The following is a 25,121-nucleotide window of genomic DNA, read 5'->3' as shown; positions in this document are numbered from 1 at the left end:
AATGACAACTGGTGTTCCGCAAGGGAACCAAAACATTTTACTTTGTACATTAACAATCTAGATGAAGGAACTGACGGCACTCCGGCGAGACTTTTAGATGATGCAAAGGTACGTTGTGGGACAGGTATCACTGAGAAGGCAGGGAGGCTGCAGAAAGATTTAAACAGGGTAGGAGAGTGGGCAAAGAAGTGGCAGATGGAGTACAACCTGAGAAAGTGCGCGGTGATGCACTTTAGTAGGAAGAACAGAGGCATGGACTATTTTATATCTGGGGAGAAAATTCAGAAGTCTGAAGTACAAAGGGTGTTGCGAGTTCCAGTCCAGGATTGTCTCAAGGTAATCGTGCAAGTTGAATCAATAGTTAGAAAGGTGGTGTATCTGCCGCACAATGTGTTTGAAATCTTATATTCATCAAAAGAACTGAGTCAACTCTTATAAACAGTAATATTTGTTTATTGCACACAATTAATATTTAAAAATAAAATGTATTATAACGTAATGTAAAACACTACAATCTATCTTATGGTTTAACTTAAATTTGGATGATCACATACCGCCCCACTAGAAGTTGACCAGATTCCGTGGTGAAGTCTTCTTATTCTTCTGATAGTCTTTCCGTGGTTATTCTCGAGTTACCGCTCCCTGAGGGGTTTTGTGGTGATTCCTACCTTCCAAGTCCTCACGTCTTTTTGGGAGGGTGTGGACGATCTGCCAATGAAATGATCAGATTCATTTACCTTGATCAATCAGTCTCAACCTGGGGTTGTCACATTGATGGCCCAAGGGCGACATTCCATTATCCCATTCAGGTCCAACTTCAGGTGTGTATTACATGGTCTGTTGCTTCAGGTTTCTTTGCAACCATCTGTGGGTGGCTGCAGCCTGTCTGGATTCTGCAGCATGTGGATGAGCACAATAGACTTTGGTCAAGGCTGGGTTCTACATCCCAGCATGCTTTAATCATTGTTCATTTTTGTAACTCCATGGTAAATTTATTATTGTCCATCGTAGGATTATTATTTCAGGTGGTCAATCTGGTCAGAAAAGCAAATACAGTGATGGCATTTATTTTGAGAAGACTTGAATATTACAGCGGCGATGGATTTCTGAGGCTCTATAAGACTCTGGTCAGACCACATTTGGTGTATTGTGTACCGTTTTCGACCCCATAACTCAGGAAGGATGTACCACCCGGATCATGTTCAGAGGGGCTTCATAGGAATGGTCCTCGGAATTAAAAGCTTAACATATGAGATCTCTGGGTCTATACTCGCTGGAGTTTATAAGAATGAAGGTGGATCTAATTGAAGCATACAGAATACTGGTTGCCTGGTCAGAGTAGATGTTGTGAAGATGCTTCCACGGCTAGGAGAGAAAGGACTCAAGGACATAGCCTGAGAGTCAAGAGAAACTCTTTGGAATGGCGATAAGGAGAAACGTCTTCAGCCTGAGAGTGGTGAATCTCTGGTAGAATGGCAGTTTCCTTCCCTAAAGGACATTAGTGAACCAGGTGAGTTTTTATTGTCAATCAATTCATAACCACCATCAGTCTCTTAATTCCAGATTTGAATTCAAGCTCCGCCACTTGCTGTGGCAGGACTTGAACGCAGGGCACACGAACATTATCTGGGTTTATCACATCAGAATTCAGTGATAACACCACGAGGCCACTGACTTGCCCAATCCTCCACAGTGTGACTAACATGTGCAGTACGATATGCACTGGGATTTGACTTCATGTTATCCTTGATTTCCTTATCAAGATATGTTTGCCAAATTCGTTCAGTTGTCCTGCCTTTGACTGTTCGTTTCTCCCTCCCCCCCCCCCCACCCCACCCCCCCCCCCCCCCCGCCAAGACCACCAGAGCCAAATCTTTCCTTAGGCCAGTATAATTATCAATGCCTAACACAAAAACTCTCATGTATGACTCAGCCTTCACTCTTTCAATCTGAATGTGAAACTCCAGCATGTTGTGGTTATTCCAAGGCAAAGCTCATCCACCAATCCTTCCTTGTTAGATAATATCAAATCTAAATTTGATTAGATGCCCTACAGTATGGGAACAGGCCCTTCGGCCCAACAAGTCCACACCGACCCTCCGAAGAGTAACCCACCCAGTCCCATTTCCCTCTGAGTAAAGTACCTTACTCTATTAGCAATTTAGCTTGGCCAATTCACCTGACCTGCACATCTTTGGACAGTGGGAGGAAACCCACGCAGACAGGGGGACAATATGCAAACTACATGCAGACAGTCCCCAGAGGCTGGAATCGAACCTGGGGCCCTGGTGTTGTGCTAACCACCGAGCCACCGTGCCCCCCCCCCCCCCCATTCTCTGGTTGTTTCCATGACATCCTGCTCTCAGAAATAATCTCTCATACACTCTATGAATCTTCATTCAAGGATATCACTGTCAAGTTGATTAATTGAGCCAATTTGCAGGTTCAAACCACCCATAGTTACTGTTGTGCCCTGGTTACAAACCCTCACTCTTTTCTACCTCAGAAGTACTTTGGGGGAACAGTGGCTCAAAATTAGTCTTTTCAAGCGGTTTGTTCTTTTGCTTTTTATTTGCACTGAGACGGATTTCAAATTTTTTTGACACAAAACAGTTTGCAAAGGTCTGAGCTCCCACTCGCACGAACAAACGTTTATTTTCTTTTCACTAGCTACATTTCACAGTAAATATCGACGAGGGCTAAAAGTAGTCATGAGATATTGATAGCAAACAGGGTTGAGGAAAATCCCAAAGAATTATTTTCATATACAAGGAGCAAGAGGGTAACTAGAGAAACGTTTGGTCCACACAAGGACAAAGGAAGAAAGTTATGCATGGAGTCAGAGACAATGGGTGAGATTCTTAGCGATTACTTTGCATCTGTATTCACCAAGGATAGGGACTTGACGGATGTTGAGGTTAGGGATGGATCTCTGAGTACTCTGGTTCAAGTCGACATAAAGAGGGAGGAAGTTTTGGATGCTCTAAAAGGTATGAAGGTAGACAAACCCGAAGTCCGGATGGGATCAATCACAGGTTACTGAGGGATGTGAGTGTGGAAATAACTGGGGCTTTAACATATATCTTTGCAGGATGATTGAACATGGGTGAGGTCCTGGAGGACTGGAGAATTGTTCATATTGTCCCTTTGTTAAAGAAGGATAGCGGGGATAATCCAGGTAATTGTAGACCGGCAAGCCTGACATCAGTGGTAGGGACGTTATTGGAGAAGATACTGAGGGACTTGAGGAAGGCGTTTTATTAGGTTCACCATGGTCGGCTGATGGAGACGGTGAAGTCACATGGGGTCCAGGGCGTTCTATCTAGATGGATAGAGAACTGGCTAGTCAACACGAGACAGAGAGTAATAGTGGAAGGGGATTTCTCAAAATGGAGACCTATGATCAGTGGTGTGCAAAAGCGATCCGTGCTGGGACCACTGTTGTTTGTGATATATATCAATGGTTTGAAAGAAGGTATTTGTTGCCTGATTAGCAAGTTTGCACATGACATCAAGATTATTGGAGTAGCAGACAGTGAAGGGTACTGTCAGAGAATACTGCAGAATATAGATTGATTGGAGAGATGGGGGGGGGGGGTGCAGAAATGGCAGATCGAGTTCAATCTGTGCAAATGCGAGGTGATGCATTTTGAAAGATCCAGTTCAAGAGTGAACAATACAGTAAACAGAAAAGTCCTGGGGAAAATTACAGCGAGATCTGGGTGTTCAGGTCCATTGTTTCCTGAAGATGCCAACACAGGTCAGTAAAATGGTCAATACGGTATATGGCATGCTTTCCTTCATTGGATCAGGTGTTGAGTACAAGCGCTGGCATAGGACTTTGCATAGGACTTTGGTTTGGCCGCATTTGGAATACTGCATATAGTTCTGGTCACCACATTAACAAAAGGATGTGGATGCTTTGAATAGGGTACAGAGTAGGTTCACCAGGATGCTGCCTGGGTTGGATGGTGCTTGTTACGAAGAAAGAATGAGTAGATTAGGACTATTTTCATGACAAAGTCGAAGGTTGAGGTCTACAAAATCAAGACAGATATACACAGGGTGGATAGCAAGAAGCTTTTTCCCTAGATTGTGGAACTCAATTACTCGGGGTCATGAGTCCAAAGTGAGAGGGGAAAGGTTTAGGGCAGATATATGTGGGAAGTTTTTTACACATAGCGTGGTGGCAGCCTGGAACGTGTGGCCAGAGGAGGTGGTAGGGGCAGGAACGATAGCGTTATCACAGATGTATTTAGACAGTTACATGAATGGGCAGGGAGCAAAGGGATACAGATCCTTAGAAAATAGGTTTATAAAATAGGAGGATCTGGATCAGCACAGGCTGGGAGGGCCGAAGGGTCTGTTCCTGTGTTGGAATGTTCTTTGTTCTTTATCAATCATTCTAAAAATAGCAAGTTTTCAACTTATTGTATGCTACAATTTAATAATATTAACGATTTATTTATTTGATAGTGCATGTCAAATTATTATCATTTCTAAATTACAGTCACAGGGTCAAAGAGACAGACAGCATGGAAACAGACCTTTCGGTCCAACTTGTCCATGCCAACCAGATAGCCCAACCCAGTCTAGTCCCACCTGCTAGCACTCAGCCCATATCGCTGGAAACACTTTCAATTCATATACGAACCCAGACGCCATCTAAATATTAGAATTGTACTAACCGCCAACACTTCCTCTGGCAGTTCATTCCAAGCAGGTACAACCCTCTGAGTGAAAAAAATGCCCCTTACATCTCTTTTACATTTTTTCCTTACCCAACCAAAACCTATGCCGTCTAGTTCTGGACTTCCCTACCCCAGAAAAAGGACCTTGTCTATTTAGCCTACCCATGCCTCTCATGATTTTATAAACCTCCATAAGGTCAGTCCTCAGTCACCAACGTTCCAGGGAAAACAGCCCCAGCCTGTTCAACCTCCAGCTAAAGCTCACACCCTCCAACCTTGGCAACATGCATGTAAATCTTTTCTGAACCCTTTCAAGTTTCGCCTGATCGATCTGGTCCTGAGGATTTCTCCACCTTCATGCGTTTCAAGACATCCAGCACTTCTTCCTCTGCAATATGGACATTTCTCAAGATATCACAATCTATTTCTCCGTATATCTACATCTCCCATCTCCTTCTTCTGAGTAAACACTGATACAAAATACTCATTTAGTATCTCTCCCATCTCCTGCGACTCCGCACAAAGGCACCTTGTTGATCTTTGAGGGCTCTCTTCTCTCCCTGTTTACCCTTTTTAACCTCATGTATTTGTAAAATCCTTTTGAATTTTCCTTGCCTGTATTTGCCAAAGCTATCTCATGTCCCCTTTTTACCTTCCTGATTTCCCTCTTTAGTATACTCCTCCTGCCTTTATACTCTTCTAAGATTCACTCAATCTATCCTGCCTGTACCTGTCATATCTTTACTTCTTATTCTTAACCAAACCATAAATTTCTTTAGTCATTCAGCACTCTCTATATCTACCATCCTTTCCTTTTACCCTAACAAGAATATACTGTCTCTGGACTGCGGCTATCTAATTTCTGAAAGCTTCCCATTTACTAGCCATCTGCTTACCTGCGAACATTTGCCACCATCAGCTTTTGAAAGATCTTTCCTCAAACCGTCAAAATTGGCCTTTCTCCAATTGAGAACTTCTTCTTTTATATCTAGTCTATCCTTTTCCATCATTATTTTAAAACTAATAGAATTGTTGGCAAATAACTGAAGCTCACACATTTCAGATGAGAAATTAAATCGATTGATTATATTTAAATGTGTAAGAGTTATAATTCTATTTGATTGTTCAATGATTTGCTCACTCTGAATATTAAATCCTGTCGAGGTCAACCATTTTGCTAATGATAAAGGGACAACGTATACATTTGAATACTGAGATTCAACGTGTAATTGTAATCACCAGCATAGTCAGACAACATGCCCTTTTTCGATACAAAACAAAATGTGCATTCTTTACTTTTGTATCATAAAAGGTTGTTTGGTGTTTATATTTTAATTCTATCAATATAGAATCAACTTCATTGTTTTCAGAGATGATGCAGTTATTGTTCAGTTGAATAATTGCAGCTCATACCTTATTATTGCCCAATTCACAAACATGGCAACTCCTGATCATTGATCAGGTCAGTAAACCTATCACTTTGCATCATGACCCACATTCAAAGTGGATTCCAAAAGGCCTGAATTCGGGTACAGTGCTACTGGATCTCACAGCTGCATGTAGCACTCCGAGAGACACTGGACTGGTCCTGAATCTGTCCAGAGAGTTTCCAACCTGGGTCAGGGCAGTCATTCAAATATTCCCTTACAGAGAATCATTTGGAAATTCACCTTGAGCAGGAGGAAACTAGCCAACAGGCTATCACTCCTCTCAGTGTAGGTACAAATGCTGTCTAAATTAGATACCAATGACTGACCAGGAACGAGGCCTTACAAATTCATCATCAGTCAGAGCCTGGCCCAGGGAGCAGATGTATGTACATGGAGTCTCAGAATCACACTGCACAAGTTACTTATGGTGATAACATCTGGCATGTCCCCCAGACTTCATACATCTGCACCCTGGACCAGACACTGGGTGAAAACGTTCACACTTGACAGTCTATTGCAGCATTTTGTGTCTCACAGTGAACTCTCTGAAGCTATATCCAATAAATGTACCTTCACATTCAACAGTATCAAAACAAAATTATCCATTTCTGTGGATGGTCAGATACTAATTCATAGGTCACCCAGCAGAATGTATCTGAAGAAACCAGGAGCAAACGGCAAGCCAAAAATCGTTTTAATAACTGAACTTGTGGATTTTGCCTGGTCTAGGTAACCACGCAGATTGTGCTGACACTCAGGTGAATGTAACAATTACATCAAAACTGAAAGTCTTGGTCTAACGCCCCTACCCATCTTCCTGACCTCACACACCTCACTCCCTCACACATTCAACAACTGACGAGAATCCACAAGCTGAGTGAAACTTGGAACATTGAACGGTACAGCACAGTGCAGGCACTTCAGCCCTCAATGTTTTGCCAGCATTTTATCCACTCTAAGACCCGACTGACCTACATAACCATCAATTCACTAACTTTTGTGTGCCTATCCAAGAGTCTTCTTAAATATCCCTAATGTATCTGATTCTACTACCATTGCTGGAGGAAAGTCCTAGCAGCTCATCCTTTCTTTGTAAGATATTCCCTCCAGTCCAAGCAGCACCCTGGTAAGTCTCCTCTGTACACTCTCTGAGGCTTTCGCGTGTTTCCTATAATGAGGCAACCAGAACTGAACATAATATTCCAAGTATGGTTAAATCACAGCTTTATAGAGCAAAGAAAAAACCTCGCTGCTCTTAAACTCAATCCCCCTGATAACAAAAGACAACACGCCATATTCCTTCTGAACAACCCTGTCAACTTGGGTGGCAACTTTGAGAGATCTATGGACAATGACCTCAAGATCCCTCTGTCACTCCACAATGCCAAGAATTCTGCCTTTAACCCTGAATACTTTATGCAAATGCAACCTTTCAAAATAAATTGCTTCACATTTTTTAAGGTTGGACTCTATCTGCCACTTCTCAGCCCAGATCTGCATCCTGTCAATATCCTGTTGCAAACTACAATGGCCCTCCACACTATCCACAACCCGACCAACCTTCGTGACATTGGCAAACTTACTAACCTACTTGTCCACTTCCTCATCAAAATCATTTATAAAAATCACAAAGAGCACAGGTCCCAGAGCCGATCCCTTTGGAACACCACTGCTCACTGAGCTCCAGACTGTATACTTTACATCTGCTACCATCTTCTGACTTCTGTGGGCCAGCCACTCCCGTATCCAGACAACCAAATTTCTCTGTGCCCCATGCTTCCCTACCTTCTGAATGAGCCTACAGTTGGGAAAGCCTTGCTAAAATTCTTGTTCACCACATCTACTGGTCTACCTTCATCAATGTGTGTTTTACATCTTCAAAGCATTCAATAGGTTTCTGACGGATGACCTGCTCCTCGCAAAGCCATGCTGACCATCTCTAATCAAACTATCATGTTCTAAATAATTGCAAAATGCAGTCTCTCAGAGACGTCTGCAATACTTTGCCGACCACTGATGTAAGACTGACTGTTCGGTCATTCCCAGAATTATCCCTATTCCATTTCCTGAACAGGGAATAACATTTGTAGCCCTCCAATCATCTGACTGGCACTGCTCCAGTGGACAGTGAGGACGCAAAGATCATCGCCAAAGGCACGCCAATCTCTCCCGTCACTTCCTGGAGTAACCTAGGGTCACCCCATCTGGTCCAGGGGATTTACCTATCCTTATATTTGTAATTCATTCAGTGTATACTTCCCTTCAGGTTCCTGAAGAAGGGCTGATGCGCGAAATGCCAATTCCCCTGCTCGTTGGATGCTGCCTGACCTGCTGTGCTTTCCAGCAACACATTTTCAGCTATACTTCCCTTCAACTTGTCTACACCCTGACCAACCAACTGATTGACTGCTTTCCATTTCAGTGCAATATACAATGCTGTCTCCCTGAGTAAGTACAGTTCCCAACATTCTGTGAATCATGGAATGAAAAAATAAAGGAATGCACCAATGCCTTCCTGATGAAGAGTTTATGACCTAAACATTGACTCTCCTGCCCCTCGGATGCTGCCTGACCTGCTGTACCTTTCTAGCACCACACGTTTTGACTCTGATCTCCATCAACTGCAGTCCTCACCTTTTCCATTACTGAGGGCTATCCCCTCTGCACACTGAGCAGGGAATTAACCATCAGAAACTCATTGCATGTGGAGCTGACTGCACAGTTCTGGAAAGTTGCACTTGATGAATACAATTTAAAAAAAAAAGAAATGACAATTCCACAGAGATTCATTCAGTGCCAGAGTTAGAGTTGTGGTTCATGGTTTGAGCAGCTTGATAACAAACAGGAAATGACTGATGAACTCTGAGGTACAGGGTATTCCAGGTATTATATTCCAGCTTACGTTAATGCTGGGAGTATTATCAGACAGGCTGACAGATGTGATAAGGGAATGAGTTGACATATGGAGGTGTGACATTTTTGCCATCACAGAGCCGCATTTGAGGGAGGTCAGGGCTAACAACTCAATACGCTGTTGTACTGGAACTACAGGCAGGACAGGGCAGGGTGTTAAAGAGGATGTGGTGTTACATTATCAATTGACAAATCAGTTACTGCTGAAAGGATGGACAATATCTTGGAAGGGTCTTCCAATGAGGCTTTGTGGGTCGAAATTCGAATCAAAAAGGTGACGGACGCACTACATTTTAAAACACATTTTAGCTTACAACGTGGAAACGGGCCCTTCGGCCCAACAAGTCCACCCCTCGATATTTACCCCTTCATTTAACACGACAGGCAATTAAGCATGGCCAATTCACCTAACCTTTGGATGGTGGGAGGAAACCCATGTAGACAAGGGAAGAATGTGCAAATTCCACGCAGACAGTAACTGGAAGCGGGAATTGAACCCAAGTCTCTAGCAGTGTGAAGCAGCAGTGCTAACCATTGCGCCACCGTGATGCCCACAAAACGACAAAAAAATAAGCAGATGCAAAACCAATTCACTGAAATGTATAGGAAAGCAACGCTGGTGATTTTACGGAGATAGGAAAGCAAGGCTGGACATGTTACAGAGACAGGAAAGCAAGGCTGGACATGGTACTAAGACAAGAAAGCAAGGCTGAAGATGTTACAGAGATAGGAAAACAAGGTTGGAGATGTTACAGTGATAGGAAAGCAAGGCTGGAGATATTAGAGAGAGAGGAAAGCAAGGCTAGAAATGTTGCAGAAATGGGAAAGCAAGGCTGTACATGTTACAGAGATCGGAAAGCAAGGCTGGTGATGTTATAAAGATAGGAAAGCAAGGCTGGACATGGTACAGAGACAGGAATGCAAGGTTGGTGATGTTACAGAGATAGGAAAGCAAGGCTGGAGGTGTTACAGAGAAAGGAAAGCAAGGCTGGAGATGTAACAGAGAGAGGAAAGCAAGGCTAGAAATGTTACAGAGATGGGGAAGCAAGGCTGTACATGTTACAGAGAGAGGACAGCAAGGTTGGAGATGTTACAGAGATAGGAAAGTAAGGCTGTAGGTGTTACAGAGCTAGGAAAGCAAGGCTGGAGATGTTACAGAGAGAGGAAAGCAAGGCTGGCGATGTAACAGAGATAGGAAAGCAAGGTTAGAGATGTTACAGAGATGGGAAAATAAGATTGGAGATGTTAAAGAAAGAGGAAAGCTAGGCTGGACACGATACAGAGACATGAAAGCAAGTCTGGAGTTGTTACAGAGAGAGAGAAAAGCAAGGCTAGAGAAGCTACAGAGAGAGGAAATCAAGGCTGGAGATGCTACAGAGAGAGGAAAGCAAGGCTGGAGATGTGACAGAGATGGAAAGCAAGGCTGGAGGAAGTCAAGAGATAGCGTGGCCGATGCATGCTAGAAGGGGTTAGTGAGATATTTTTAAATTCATTCACAGGATATGGGGAGAGGTGTAGCCTCTGGAGATTAGAGAGATTGGGAGGGGTGTGGGGGCTGGCGGAATTTAAAGTGATAGATGGGGCTGGAGTATGAATAAAGTTTGTGGAGATACGGAGAGTTACTAAGATACAGATGGATACAGCGGCTGGTGGAGATGACGGGAAAGATGCAGAGATACACGTAGATAGTTTAAAAACGGCATTGTGCAATGATTTAATAGAGAAAGTATTGTAGAAATCTGTGTAATAGTCAAGGCACTGGGAGGAACTGAAGGAGTGAGACCTTGGAGTGTGCAATCATAGAGTATCATACAGACAGATGAGGCCCTTCAATTGACAGTGACAAAAACAAAAAGCCCTGCAGACCCTGGAAACCCCTCCTTCCTAATGTCTGGGGTCTCGGGCAAGACTTGGGAGAGATGTCCTACAGGCTGCTGAAGCAACAATGTGACATAACAAAACCAGATGGTGTCAGAATAAACACTGACACGGAAACTTCCTGCTGACTCCCCTCCGTCAGCTGGTGGATCAGTGTCCCTGCACTATGAACAACACTGGCAGGAGGCCCTGAGAGAGTGACGGAGCTGGAGAATGTTTACTGGGTGGGCCATTTCAAAACCACCACCAAGTCGGGATCAGCAGCAGCACTGCTGTTAAAGATGGTTGGGTCAAAAAAAGGACATAGCTGCGAGATTGTTTCCGCACTGGGTAGGGGGGTGGGGGAGGCAACTGAGAGGGAGAAACCTACTGGCGGCAGACACATTGATGGATGACCATATTGAGAACGGTGATATATATATATATATATATATATATATATATATATATATATATATAATATGCGTGTGCGTGTGTACATGCATGAGCACACATGTGAGAGATACTATAACCATGCTAAATGGGACAGATTTTGAAGAGATCTAGGACTCAGAAATGGCCTGTGAGAGATGGTTTGGGTTAATACCAACAACAGCAGAATAGTACTCCAGCACAATTTTCACTGTCACTGCCTGGCATATGGTCCACTTTACCCTGACCATCAGGCCAGGGGATAAGCCCTTGTTCAATGGAGAATACAGGAGGGCTGGCCAAGAGCAGCACCAGGTACATCTCAAAATGAGGTGACGTTACCAAACAGGACCACTTACTCACCAGATAGCATAAATAGCTCGTGACCGACACATCTAACCAACAAATCAGACCTAATCTCTGCAATCCTGTCATATGCTGTCAGCATGAATTGTGTGGTCAATCAAACAACTCTCTGGAGGAGGAGGGTCCACAAATACAACGTTCCTGAATGATGGAAGGCCTTAGCGCAACAATAGAAATCTAAGGCTGAAACATTCACAGCAATGTTCAGACAGAAGTATCAATTGGATGATCTATTTTAGTCTCCTCCAGGTGGCAGTCTTCAGCTAATTCAATTCATTTTGTGTGTTATCTCCAAGTGGCTGGAGGGATGGGGAATGCAAAGGCTGTGGGCCCTGAGAACATTCCATTCAAGTTGTTCCTGCTGGGATACAGCACTGGCATATACCTGACAATGTGGGAAACTAGCCAGGTGTGTCCTGTACACACACAGACCAAACATCAGACAATCAATGGGTGTCCCATTGTTCTAATCCCTATCACTAAAGTGTTGGAATGTTATTGGAATCTACAGTGGGATCAAGAAGCACTTCCTCAGCACCAACCTGCTCACTCAAATGCAGTTTGGGCTCTGCCAGGGCCGCTCATCCCTTGGGCTCATTGAAGCCTTGGTTTAACGATGTACAACAAGAAAATACACAGCTGAATTCTAGAGCTAAGGCGACAGTGACTGCACTTTTAACATCATCTTAACGGCATTTGATCAAGTGTCGTATCCAGGATTAACGGTAAAACTGGAGTAAATTGGAATTGTCTGCACTGGCTGAAGTTATACCTGGTATAAAGGAAGGTGGCTGGGGTTAGTGCGCAGCAGTCATCTCAGCTCCAGGACAGCTCCACAGCAGTTCACTAGGGGAGGGATTTATGGGTAAGCCTGTAGATCAGAAATGGAAAGGTAAGGCACCATTCTGCTACAGGATGATAGGGCTGCTCTCTCGTTAGACGGAGACAACTTGTGGTAGTTTAACTGGACAGTCATCATGCCGCAAGTAAGGGAGAGGTTGAGTAAGACATTCCTTTAGTCACACCAGTCAGTGAGGGAAATGAACCCTCACTGTTGGCATCAATAGCTATCTGTCCAACTGATTGAGCTAACCAAGTCCTCGCTCAGCTCATTGTCAAGATACTGTAATATTAGTCTGTTCAGATATGTTGTTAGACACCTCTGGAACTAGAAGCAAGCCTCCTAACCCCAGAGAGAGGGACAGTATTAGTGAGCTATAAGAGTGCTCTTTGCCCTAGGACCAATCATAAATGGATCTCCTTATACATTAAAGTCACAAGTGGGTATGCTTGCCAATGATTGGACAATGTTCAACATTGTGATTTACTCAGATACTGAAGCAATCCTTATCCAAATGCAACAAGGACCTGGAAATATACAGGTGTGTGCTTAACAGTGACAAGGACCACTTCCATTACACATGTGCCAGACAACAATTACCTCTAACAATTCAGAACTGAACGATATCCTCTAATGGGCAATGTCACCACCATCACTGAACATCCACCGAGCAATATCCCGGGGATTACTGTTAACCAGAACTGGACTTAGCATATAATTTCATTACCCATTCCTGTGAAGGGCTTACGCTAAAACGGCGATTCTCCTGTAATTCAGATTCTGTCTGACCTGTTGTGCTTTTCCAGCGCTACACTTTTCGACGCATGTAAATTAATTGGCTACAAGAATATGTCAGGAGCTAGGAATCCTGCATAAATACGGTGGCACAGCGGTTAGCACTGCTGCCTCACAATGCCAGAGACCAGAGTTTGCACATTCTCCCCGTGTCTATGTAGATTCCTCCAGGTGCGTCGGTTTCCTCCTACAGTGCAAAGATATGCAGGTTAGGTGAATTGGCCATGCTAAATTGCCCGTAGTGTTAGGTTTAGGGGAATGGGTCTGGGTGGGTTTCTCTTCGGAGGGTCAGTGTGTACTTGTTGGGCCAAAGGGCCTGTTTCCACACTGTAAGTAATCTAATCTAATAATTTACCTCATGATTTCTGAAAGGCTGTCCCCTATCTATTAGACACATGTTGAATGTGTGCGTGATGAAATATACCCCCCCCCCCCATTTGTTTGTGTGAGTGCAGCTCCACTCCTCATCCACTGACACAATGCCTGCCGTCCACACGGTGCTCTGCAGAAACTTACCAAGGCTCCTTACAACATACCTCCGGAACCACAACCATCATGAATGACAAGGGAAGCAGACATATGGGAGCCCACCCCCACCCCCATGTTCGCATTCCGATCCAAGCCACCCACCACTCTGATTGGGAAGTATATTGCTGTTCCTTCAGTGTCACTGTTTCAAGGTCCCTCCCGAAAGGTATTGTACGTCTAACTGCAACACATGGACTTCAGTCATTCATTTCAGCAGCTCTCCACTACCTTCTCAAGGGCAACAAGGGACAGACAATAACTACTGGCCCAATCATATTCTATGAACAAATTCAACTGAAAAATACTGTCCAAACATGTCCAACGCAGGACACTGTGCTTTGGGTTTTGTGAGTTCAGGCTGGTTGGGTTCAGTCCATAACTTGCTTGTTGTGAACAGCTGAAGGGATAACCTGTCAGTCTCTCAGAGGCATGGCCTACATACCAAGCATCACACAGACATTACGTTCACACCCAACATTACTGAGCTCTGAGATAGACGTAAGCAATTCAAAATGTACTCATATCTGACTAACATGTTTAAAAACACAGTGATTTTGTTACCACAAAAATGATTATGAGTGAATATTACCAGGGAGAAAGGGAGGACTGCAGATGCTGAAGATCAGAATCAAAAAGTGTGGTCCTCAAAAAGTACAGCCGTTCAGGAAGCATCTGAGGAGCAGGAGAGTCGACTATTAGTTCACAACATTAATACAACGGAAAATAGTTGCATATTCTCAAAGTCCTTGCACTTAATAATAACTTGGTCTTGGGTGTGGAAATGAGACTCATCATTTCAATGCTCCATACTGTGAGTTGCACACTGTTTTCATCATACTGTTATAAAAGATGAAATGAACAAAGGCGGCGGGGGGGGGGGGGGGGGGGGGGGGGGGATTTTGTGTTTATTAGACAATCTAAAAGTTGGTATTACAAAAGGATGTCAGACCTTCAGTCAAGAGACGTTGCTGTTAATGGTGAGAACAATGCTGCAGACATTAACACAGAGATTTCCAGCTCAAGTCACACACAAGATCGTTGGGCTGGGTTGATGCTGGCCAACAATGGAGCTGTACTATTCGGTTTGGATACTGACATTGTGGAGCTAACATACACTGGATATGCTTTATGAGGGATTCAATGTAAGATGCCATGTGCTGCAGGAGCCCATCACCTTTATAACACCTTCATTCAGGATCGGGTCCAAGGTGCTGAATTACAGAGTTTAGGTGGCACACCAAAAGGGATATATTTGAAATACATGGTTGTTTCCAGGTCATTGTTACAAATGTTGAACTGCGTCTGGACCAGCGCCATGTGCTAGTCCATTGACCAGTTTTCCCCACTCACATCTCTCCGTTGTTCAGGTATATCTCTAACCATTGTATTGTGAGGAGTTGTTCGACTAATTGTCCAGCTCCAGTTTGGAAACTCACTGGACAGATTTTGGAGATGGACAGTGTTTTGGAGGTCGTGATGAGGGCTAGTAAAACAGTGTCTGAATGTAGGTATGTTTTCAATGTCATTTCCAACAGCTTTGCTGCCTGCAAGATGGTGTGTTCACTGAACTGAACACGAGTCAGCTGTTTACTACAGTCACTGAATTGTGTAATAGTTAGGTGTGCGCTCTGGTAAATCAATTATTGTTCACTTCAATTGCTTTCAACTGAAAAACAATTACGTTTGGTTTAATTTAAAATATGTAAGAAATAAAGTGATATTACTTCTTCATTATACAGAATGTAAAAGTGACCTGTTGTATATTTCCCACAGACTAATCAAGCAACAATCAGATATTGTCTGGAAAGCAGGATTATGTGAACTATGTCCCAGGCAACATCAGCATCCTCTCTGGTAGGTTAGAACATAGAACATAGAAGAATACAGCGCAGTACAGGCCCTTTGGCCCTCGATGATGCGCCGATCCAAGCCCACCTAACCTATACTAACCCACTATCCTCCATATACCTATCCAATGCCCGCTTAAATGCCCATAAAGAGGGAGAGTCCACCACTGCTACTGGCAGGGCATTCCATGAACTTACGACTCGCTGAGTGAAGAACCTACCCCTAACTTCAGTCCTATATCTACCCCCCCTTAATTTAAAGCTATGCCCCCTTGTAATACCCGACTCCATACGCGGGAAAAGGTTCACACTGTCAACCCTATCTAACCCCCTAATCATCTTGTACACCTCAATCAAGTCACCCCTAAACCTTCTTTTCTCTAATGAAAACAGCCCCAAGTGTCTCAGTCTTTCCTCATACGATCTTCCTTCCATACCAGGCAACATCCTGGTAAACCTCCTCTGCACCCGTTCCAGTGCCTCCACATCCTTCCTTTCGTATGGCGACCAAAACTGCACACAATATTCCAGATGCGGCCGCACCAGAGTCTTATACAACTGCATCATGACCTCAGGACTCCGGAACTCAATTCCTCTACCAATAAAAGCCAGTACGCCATATGCCTTCCTCACCGCACTATTTACCTGAGTGGCAACTTTCAGAGATCTGTGTACATGGACACCAAGATCCCTCTGCTCATCCACACTACCAACTATCCGACCATTAGCCCAGTACCCCATCTTTTTGTTATTCTTCCCAAAGTGAATCACCTCACACTTAGCTACATTGAATTCCATTTGCCACCTTTCTGCCCAGCTCTGCAGCTTCTCTATATCCTGCTGTAACTTGCCACATCCTTCCTCACTGTCAACAACTCCTCCGACTTTCGTATCATCCGCAAACTTGCTCACCCAACCTTCTAACCCCTCTTCCAGGTCATTTATAAAAATGACAAACAGCAATGGTCCCAAAACAGATCCTTGCGGAACACCGCTAGTGACGGCACTCCATGAAGAAACTTTGCCATCAACTACTACCCTCTGTCTTCTTCCATCCAGCCAATTCCTAATCCAAACCTACAACTCACCCTCAATGCCATATCTCCGTATTTTCTGCAGTAACCTACCATGGGGAACCTTATCGAACGCCTTACTAAAATCCATATATACCACATCTACCGCCTTCCCCTCATCAACCTCCTTCGTCACCTTTTCAAAGAATTCAATAAGGTTTGTGAGGCACGACCTGCCCTTCACAAAACCATGCTGACTATCCTTGATCACATTATTCCTATCCAGATGTGCATAAATCCTATCCCTTACAATTCTCTCTAAGACTTTGCCCACAACAGAAGTGAGACTCACCGGCCTATAGTTACTAGGGTTATCCCTACTCCCCTTTTTGAACAAGGGAACCACATTTGCTATCCTCCAGTCTTCTGGCACTACTCCTGTAGACAAAGAGGACATAAAAATCAAGGCCAATGGCTCTGCAATCTCCTCCCTTGCTTCCCAGAGAATCCTAGGATAAATGCCATCAGGCCCAGGGGACTTATCTATTTTCACCTTTTCCAGGATTTCCAACACCTCTTCTCTACATACCTCAAAGCCATCCATTCTACTTATTTGTGACTCAGTATTCACATCGACGACAATGCCCTGTTCCTGAGTAAATACTGAAGAAAAGTATTCTTTCAGTGTCTCCCCAATCTCTTCCGCCTCCACACGCAACTTCCCACTACTATCCTTGACTGGACCTATTCCTACCCTAGTCATTCTTTTATTCCTAACATACCTATAGAAAGCCTTAGGGTTTTCCCTAATCCTACCAACTAAGGACCTTTCATGTCCCCTCCTTGCTGCTCTTAGCTCTCTCTTCAGGTCCTTCCTGGCTACCCTATAACTCTCAATCGCCCCAATTGAACCTTTACGTCTCATCTTGAGATAGGCCGCCCTAAGGTTCTGTCCCACTTAAATGACACATCCAGGCAGAAGAGGGCAGCTCCTTGGCATATAGTCACTATAGGGCGGCATGGTAGCTCAGTGGTTAGCACTGCTGCCTCACAGCACCAGGGACCAGGATTCGATTCCAGCCTTGGGCAAATGCCTGTGCGGAGTTTACACATTCTTCCCATGTCTGCGTGCGTTTCCACCTACAGTCCAAAGAAAGGCAGCTCAAGTGAAATGGCCATGGTAATGGGTTGCTCTTCGGAGGGTTGGTGTGGACTCGTTGGGCCGGCGGGTCTGTTACCACATTGTAGGGAATCTAATATAATCATAGTAACCAGCATTGATGCTGGATCCTGTGGCGGCTAGACTGGTCTACGGCTGGTTATGGGGAACCAATAAAAGGGAAACAAATAATTGACCACATCGTCACCGATCTGCCTACTGCAGATATACCACGCCTTTTCATAGATCGGTGACAATGTTCACTGCACAGTCCTGAAAGGGAGCAAGGGCTAACTTCACATTTTGCAGACCCTCCTCACCATGAGATGTACAGAATGGTACAGACTTTAAACAGATTAAGCAACCAATGACGTTGCATCTGTGAGGTACAATGGTCCATCGGTAGCAGCAGAATCATATTCTGTACAACTCATACAATCTGCAACTTCCTGGACCGACATACCTCCCACTGTACAGTAACCGTCACGGCCCCGCATACCTCCCACTGTACAGTAACAATCACAGCCCGACATACCTCCAAATGTACAGTGACCATCACAGCCCGACATACCTCCAACTATACAGTAACCAAACAGGCCAACATAGCTCCAACTGTACAGTAACCATCACGGTCTCACAAACCTTCCACTGTACAGCCACCATCACAGCCCAAACCCCACCCACAGTACAGTATGCATCACAGACCGACATACCTCCCACTCTACAGAAACCATCACGGCTCACCATACCTCCCAATGTACAGTAACCGTCACATCCTGACATACCTCCAACTGTACAGTAACCATCACGTCCGGACATACCTCCAACTGTACAGTAACCATCAAGGCCTCACATATCTTCCACTGTACTGTAACCATCAAGTCCCCACATACCTCCCACTGTACAGCCACCATCACAGCCCGAACCTCTCCCACAGTACAGCATCCATCACGGACCGACATACCTCCCACTGTACAGTAACCATAACGGCACGACATACCTCCCATTGTACAGTAACCATCACGGCACGACATACCTCCCACTGTACAGTAACCATCACAGCCCGACATACCATCCACTGTACAGTAACCATCACAGCCCGACATACCATTCCCTGTACAGTAACCATCACGTCCTGACTTACATCCCACTGTACAGTAACCATCACGTTCTCACATACCTTCCACTGTACAGCCACCATCACAGCCCAAACCCCTCCCACAGTACAGTACCCATCACGGACCGACATACCTCCCACTGTACAGTAGCCATCACGGCCCGACATACCTCCCACTATACAGTAACCGTCACAGCCCGACATACCACCCACTGTACAGCCACCATCACAGCCCGAACCCCTCCCACAGTACAGTACCCATCACGGACCGACATACCTCCCACTATACAGTAACCGTCACAGCCCGACATACCACCCACTGTACAGCCACCATCACAGCCCGACATACCACCCACTGTACAGGCACCATCACAGCCCGAACCCCTCCCACAGTACAGCATCTATCACGAACCGACATACCTCCCACTGTACAGTAACCATCACGGACCGATATCCTCCCACTGTGCAGTAACCGTCACGGCCCGACATTCCTCCCACTATACTGTAACCGTCACAGCCCGACATATCACCCACTGTACAGCCACCATCACAGCCCGAACCCCTCCCACAGTACAGTATCTATCACGGACCCACATACCTCCCACTGTACAGTAACCATCACGGACCGATATCCTCCCACTGTACAGTAACCATCACGACCCGACATACCTCCCACTGTACAGTAACCGTCACAGCCCGACATACCACCCACTGTACAGTAACCATCACAGCCCGACATACCTCCAACTGTACAGTAACCATCACGTCCTGACATACCTCCCACTGTACAGTAACCATCACGGCCCGACAAACCTCCCACTGTACAGTAACCATCACGGCCTGACATACCTCCCACTGTACAGTATCTGTCACGGCCCGACATACCTCCCACTGCACAGTCACCATCACGGCCTGACATACCACCCACTGTATAGCAACCATCATGGCCCAATATATCTCCCACAGTACTGTAACTGGGTCAGTGATGAGTGCAGAAGGACATGCTGGGAGTAGCGCCAGCCAGACCTAGAGACGAGGGACAACCTTGAGAAACATTTACTGCGTTCAACTGCAAAACAGGACGACTTGTATTCGGACAGCACGAGCAGCAAGTGATGGACAGAGCTCAGTGATCCCACTATCAATGGATCAGATCTATCCCTGCAGTCCTGCCACATGTAGTTATAAAAAGATAGTGGACAATGAAAGAGACAACTGGAGGAGGATGCTGCTGCTCTCCAACAATGAAATCCCCAATTATTGTGGAGCCCAGCAAATCAGGAATAAAATAAAGATGCTGCATTTGTAACACCTTTCAGCCAGGTAGGCTGAGCTGATGATCCATTTCATCCTCCTTCAGTAGTCCCCAGCATCACTGACCTCAATCATCAGACAATTCGATTCACTCCACACAATATCAAGACATGACTGGAGACACTGTAAACTGTGATTTAACTTCAGAGATTGCCACATCTCTAGCCAAGATGTTCTATTCCAGCAAGAACACTAACACCCACCAACAATGTGATAAACTGCCTGAATGTGTCCTGTGAACAAAAAGCAGGGCTCTTGCATTGCAGCCAGTCACTGATCCATCAGTGTACGGTCTACCATGTAAAAGTGATGGGATGTGTCAGCAATAATGGGATCAATCAGCAATAATCTGTTCAGTGTCATTCAGGTAGTGAACCGTCAGGCTCACTGAGATCCTGAACACATTGCAAGCTCAGTTTAAAAGCGTGGAACTCCAAAGCGCACTGAGAGCAATTACACTTAACATCGAGTCACCATTTAACAGGGTGTGACAATAAGACACCGAGTAAAACTGTATTTAATCGGAATCTGGGGCAAGTACTCTCCTGGTTGGAATTATCCCCAGCAACAAAAATGCCTGATTTCAACGTGAGTAATTATCCCCAGCAATGAAAATGCCTGTTGTCAGTGTGAGTAAATAACCCTAGCAACAATAACGCCTTCTGACAGTGTGAGTAATTATTCGCTGCAACAATAATGCCTGTTGTCAGTGCGAGCAATTATCCCCAGCAACAATAACGTCTGTTGTCAGTATGAGTAATTATCCCCAGCAATAATAATGCCTGTTGTCAGTGTGAGCAATTATCCCCAGCAATAATAATGCCTGTTGTCAGTGTGAGCAATTATCCCCAGCAATAATAATGCCTGTTGTCAGTGTGAGTAATTACCCACAACAAAATAAAATTCCTCTTGTCAGTGTGAGTAATTATCCCCAACAACAATGATGCCTATTGTCAGTGTGAGTAATTGTCCCCAGCAACAATGATGCCTGTTGTCAGTGTGAGTAATTACCCACAACAAAATAAAATTCCTCTTGTCAGTGTGAGTAATTATCCCCAACAACAATGATGCCTATTGTCAGTGTGAGTAATTGTCCCCAGCAACAATGATGCCTGTTGTCAGTGTGAGTAATTATCCCAACAACAATAATGCCTGTTGTCAGTGTGAGTAACTGGAACACAAGAGAGCTCTGCAGCCATTTCTCAAGAAAGGGAGTATCCGAGACTGAACCATTTCCAGCAGCTGCAATGACTCTCTCTCCATCGTAAGGTCAGACAGGACAATGGTCATTGATTATATCATGCCTGAAACAGGCCATGGTGAAATGCAACAAGACCTGGAAAACATCGGGGTTTTGTCTGACAAACAGCAAGTAATGTTCACGACACTCAAACATTAGACAAGTATAACAATAAAAATCAAACCATCATTCTTTGCTTTTCAATAGCATTCCCATCACTGAGCTCCCATCACTGAGTCCCCAAAATGGTGTTTATCAGCATCCCGGGTGCTATAATTTACCAGGAGTTGCCCTGGACTAGCCATATATATAGCACTGCCTTTAAGAGTAGGTCAGAGGTTAGGAATTCACCTACTAACTCCCTGTGATAGTTATTCTTGCAGTGTAATCTAAGGTCAAATTCCAGCCAATTTAATAACTATCACTTCCACGACCAACCATCCATCTCCCACTGATGCACAGCAATAACAGTGTATAAAATCTACAAGACTCACTGCTCCAAGGCTAATTCGATAGTACCTTTTCAACTCACTGCCATCTACAAGAACCAAGGCAGCAGGGACTTTGAAAAACCAGCTATCTGCAAGCGCACTCCTTCATACGATCAGATGTGATGAGATTGGCTCATGAGTTTACAATTCCCAACTCCTCAGATCACAAAGATCAGTCCAAATGCAGCAAGACTTGGACAGCAGCCAGGCTTCCGGGCTACAAGTGACAAGTAACATCTGTGCCACACAAATGTCAGACAGTGATCATCGTGAACCATCTCATCATCGCCATTCAACATTCAAAGGCAGTACCATTGCTGAATCCATTGGCACTAACATTCTCGGGTTAATCCAAGACCATTCCACTGCTACGGTGAAAACATCAGATCAGAATTTAGGAATCCTGCAGCAAGTAACTTTTCTTCTGCCTTGCCAAAGCCTGTCCAAAATCTCCAAGGTTCAAGTCAGGAATATAATCAAATAATCTCCACTTGTTTGATGAGTGCAACTCCAGAAGTACTCAGGCAGTTTGACATGATTAAAGATCGAACAGTCGAAATAAACTGTCCCCATCCACAACAACTCCCTCCCTCCACCACCGACACTCAGCAGCAGGTATGAGTACCATGACATTTCCTCCGTTAGCACCATCCACAGTCATTACCACTGCCAGCTGGAAAGAAAAGGACAATATTTAGGGAATAGTGATCATAATTCATTTGATTTTAGCATAAGTATTATAAAGGACAAAGCTAGACTAAGAAGACACTGTCTAACTTTATTTCTTCAAGTAAACAGAAACAAGTAACTAGAAGATAAATCAGAATCAGAGCAGTGGCAGGTAGTCTGAGAGGAGATTAAAGTGGTTCTAAGAAAATGTGTTCTCATAAAGTGAAAAGGTTCAGGCTGCTAAATCCAGAGCCCCCTTGAAATCTAGGAATACAAAAACAGAACAGGAAACCTTACATCACACAACGCGAACATAATACTACAGAATGCCGAGAGGAGTGCGGAATGTGGAGAGGTGAGATCCAAAACGAAATTAGAAAGCAAACAGTGTTTGTGAAACGATGCTGTCAAGAAATATCAAGTCATCTTTAGCAGATTTCTTTTCAGACCAGAGAAGGAAATGTAAAATAAGGAATATAAAAGGCAAGCAATAGAAACTGTCGAAGGTTTGTATATGGTTCTGAGTTTCAATTAAAGCTTAAAGGACCTCAACAATGGGGCTATTGTGATGAATCTGGGAGAATTGTCTGAGAAGCCAATCAGACCATTCTCGATGTTACTATATTCAGGGATGTGAGATCTGGTCATGGAGACAGGGTGGTAAGGATGTCATTAAACTTTCCCAAATCTTGCCAAGAGAAATTGTCAGTTCAGTCAAAAAGAAAAAGGAAGCACATCTAAGAGTTTGGGAACTCAAGACACTCAGAAGCCTCGAAAAACATGATAAAAGACAGGAAAAACTAAAGCAAAAGAGTTGTGAGGATGAAAAAGCACGATGAAATGTCTTTATAAAACATGATTAAGGAAAATGCCAAAGCAGCTTATCAGGAGGAACAGAGTAGCCAAGGAAAGAGTACACACGATCAAGGACAAAAGAGGGAATTAATGCGTGGAGCTGGAGGAAGGGGGTGAAGTCCTTAATAAATACTTTATATTGGTATTCACAAAGGAGGATGGTGGGTGGTGAGTCAAGAGATGGATATGCTGATATCCGGTGTCATTTTAATATTAAAATGGAGGCTGTGTTGGGTGTTTTGAAAAATATTAAGGTCAACAAGTCTCCAGGATATGATGGGATTAATCCCAGAATACTGAGGGGATCGAGGGAGTAAATTGCTGAGACCTTGTGCACACACTTTGTTTGCGCTTCAGTGACAGCAGACGTTCAAGGGAACTGGAAATTAGCCAATGTTGTTCCTTGGTCGAAGAAGGACAACACGGAGAATTCCATAAATTTCAGCTTGGTGAGCTTAATATCAGTGGTCGGGAAAATATTGGAGATTCTTAATGACAGGACTGACTCACATTTGGAAAAATATGGATTTATTCACGATGGGCAACACGGCTTTGTGTGTTGAAAATTTTGACTCACAAATGTGATTGAATATTTTGAGAAATTGGCAAAAGTGAATGATGAGGACATGGAGCTGGATGTTGGTCATCTGGACCATTGCAAGGCCATTGATTTGGTTCCTTACAGCAGGCTCATACAGAAGGTGATGTGAAATAGGATCAATGGTCAGTCAGTAACATAGACAGAGAACTGCTTAGTCATAGCAGTCAGCAGTGGTGGAAGTGTTTTTTTTTTCCTGTCTGATATGCGTGAACAGATTGGAGGAGGTGAGGGTTGTCAGGATGATTGGCAAATGAAACAGCAGGATATACGTGGGCTCGAGACTTGGATGGAGAAAAAACAGATGTAACTTAACATGGGCAATTGCGAGTTGATACGTTTAAGAAAGTCTGCTGCAGGAGAGAAATATACAATAAATGAAAGACATTTAAGTAGCGTCAACATTGAAGGGATCTGGGCATGCAGGTCCATCGTTCCTGAAAGTGGCAACACAGGGAAACATTGTTGCGTGTTGCAGCTGGATAGGACTATATTTCGGCATCATTTAGAATATTGTGCACATGACTGATTACCAGATCAGCAAAAGGATCTTGAGGTATTGGAGAGGGTTTGAAAAACGTTTACTAAGAAGTGTGTGGTTTGGAGGATATTAGACAGAAGTAGAACCTGTTACAGGTTTACAAAACTATGAGAGGTATGGACAGAATAGACAGTTGGAGTCTTTTTCCCCCCAGAATAGAAATATTAATTGCTAGGGGGGCATAAGTTTTAGGTAAATGGGTGAAAGTTTAAAGGATATATGAGAAGCAAGTTTTTTTTTCTATGTTCCAGACAGAATGTGAAAGTCCCCGGAATGCACTGATAGAGGAGGCTACAGAAGAAGATACAATAGCAATGATGGTATCTTGACATGTACATGTGTTAGCAGGGAATATAATGATATACAACATTTTATAACTTCTAAAGACATCAAGTATCAGTGCAACTTGGGGTGGGGGGCCGAA

The sequence above is a fragment of the Chiloscyllium plagiosum genome, unplaced genomic scaffold (genome assembly GCF_037043375.1).
Source record: "Chiloscyllium plagiosum isolate Xiang-an unplaced genomic scaffold, Cpla_swu_hap1 HiC_scaffold_37, whole genome shotgun sequence".
NCBI lineage: Eukaryota > Metazoa > Chordata > Chondrichthyes > Orectolobiformes > Hemiscylliidae > Chiloscyllium > Chiloscyllium plagiosum.
This window is presented reverse-complemented; position numbering follows the sequence as displayed.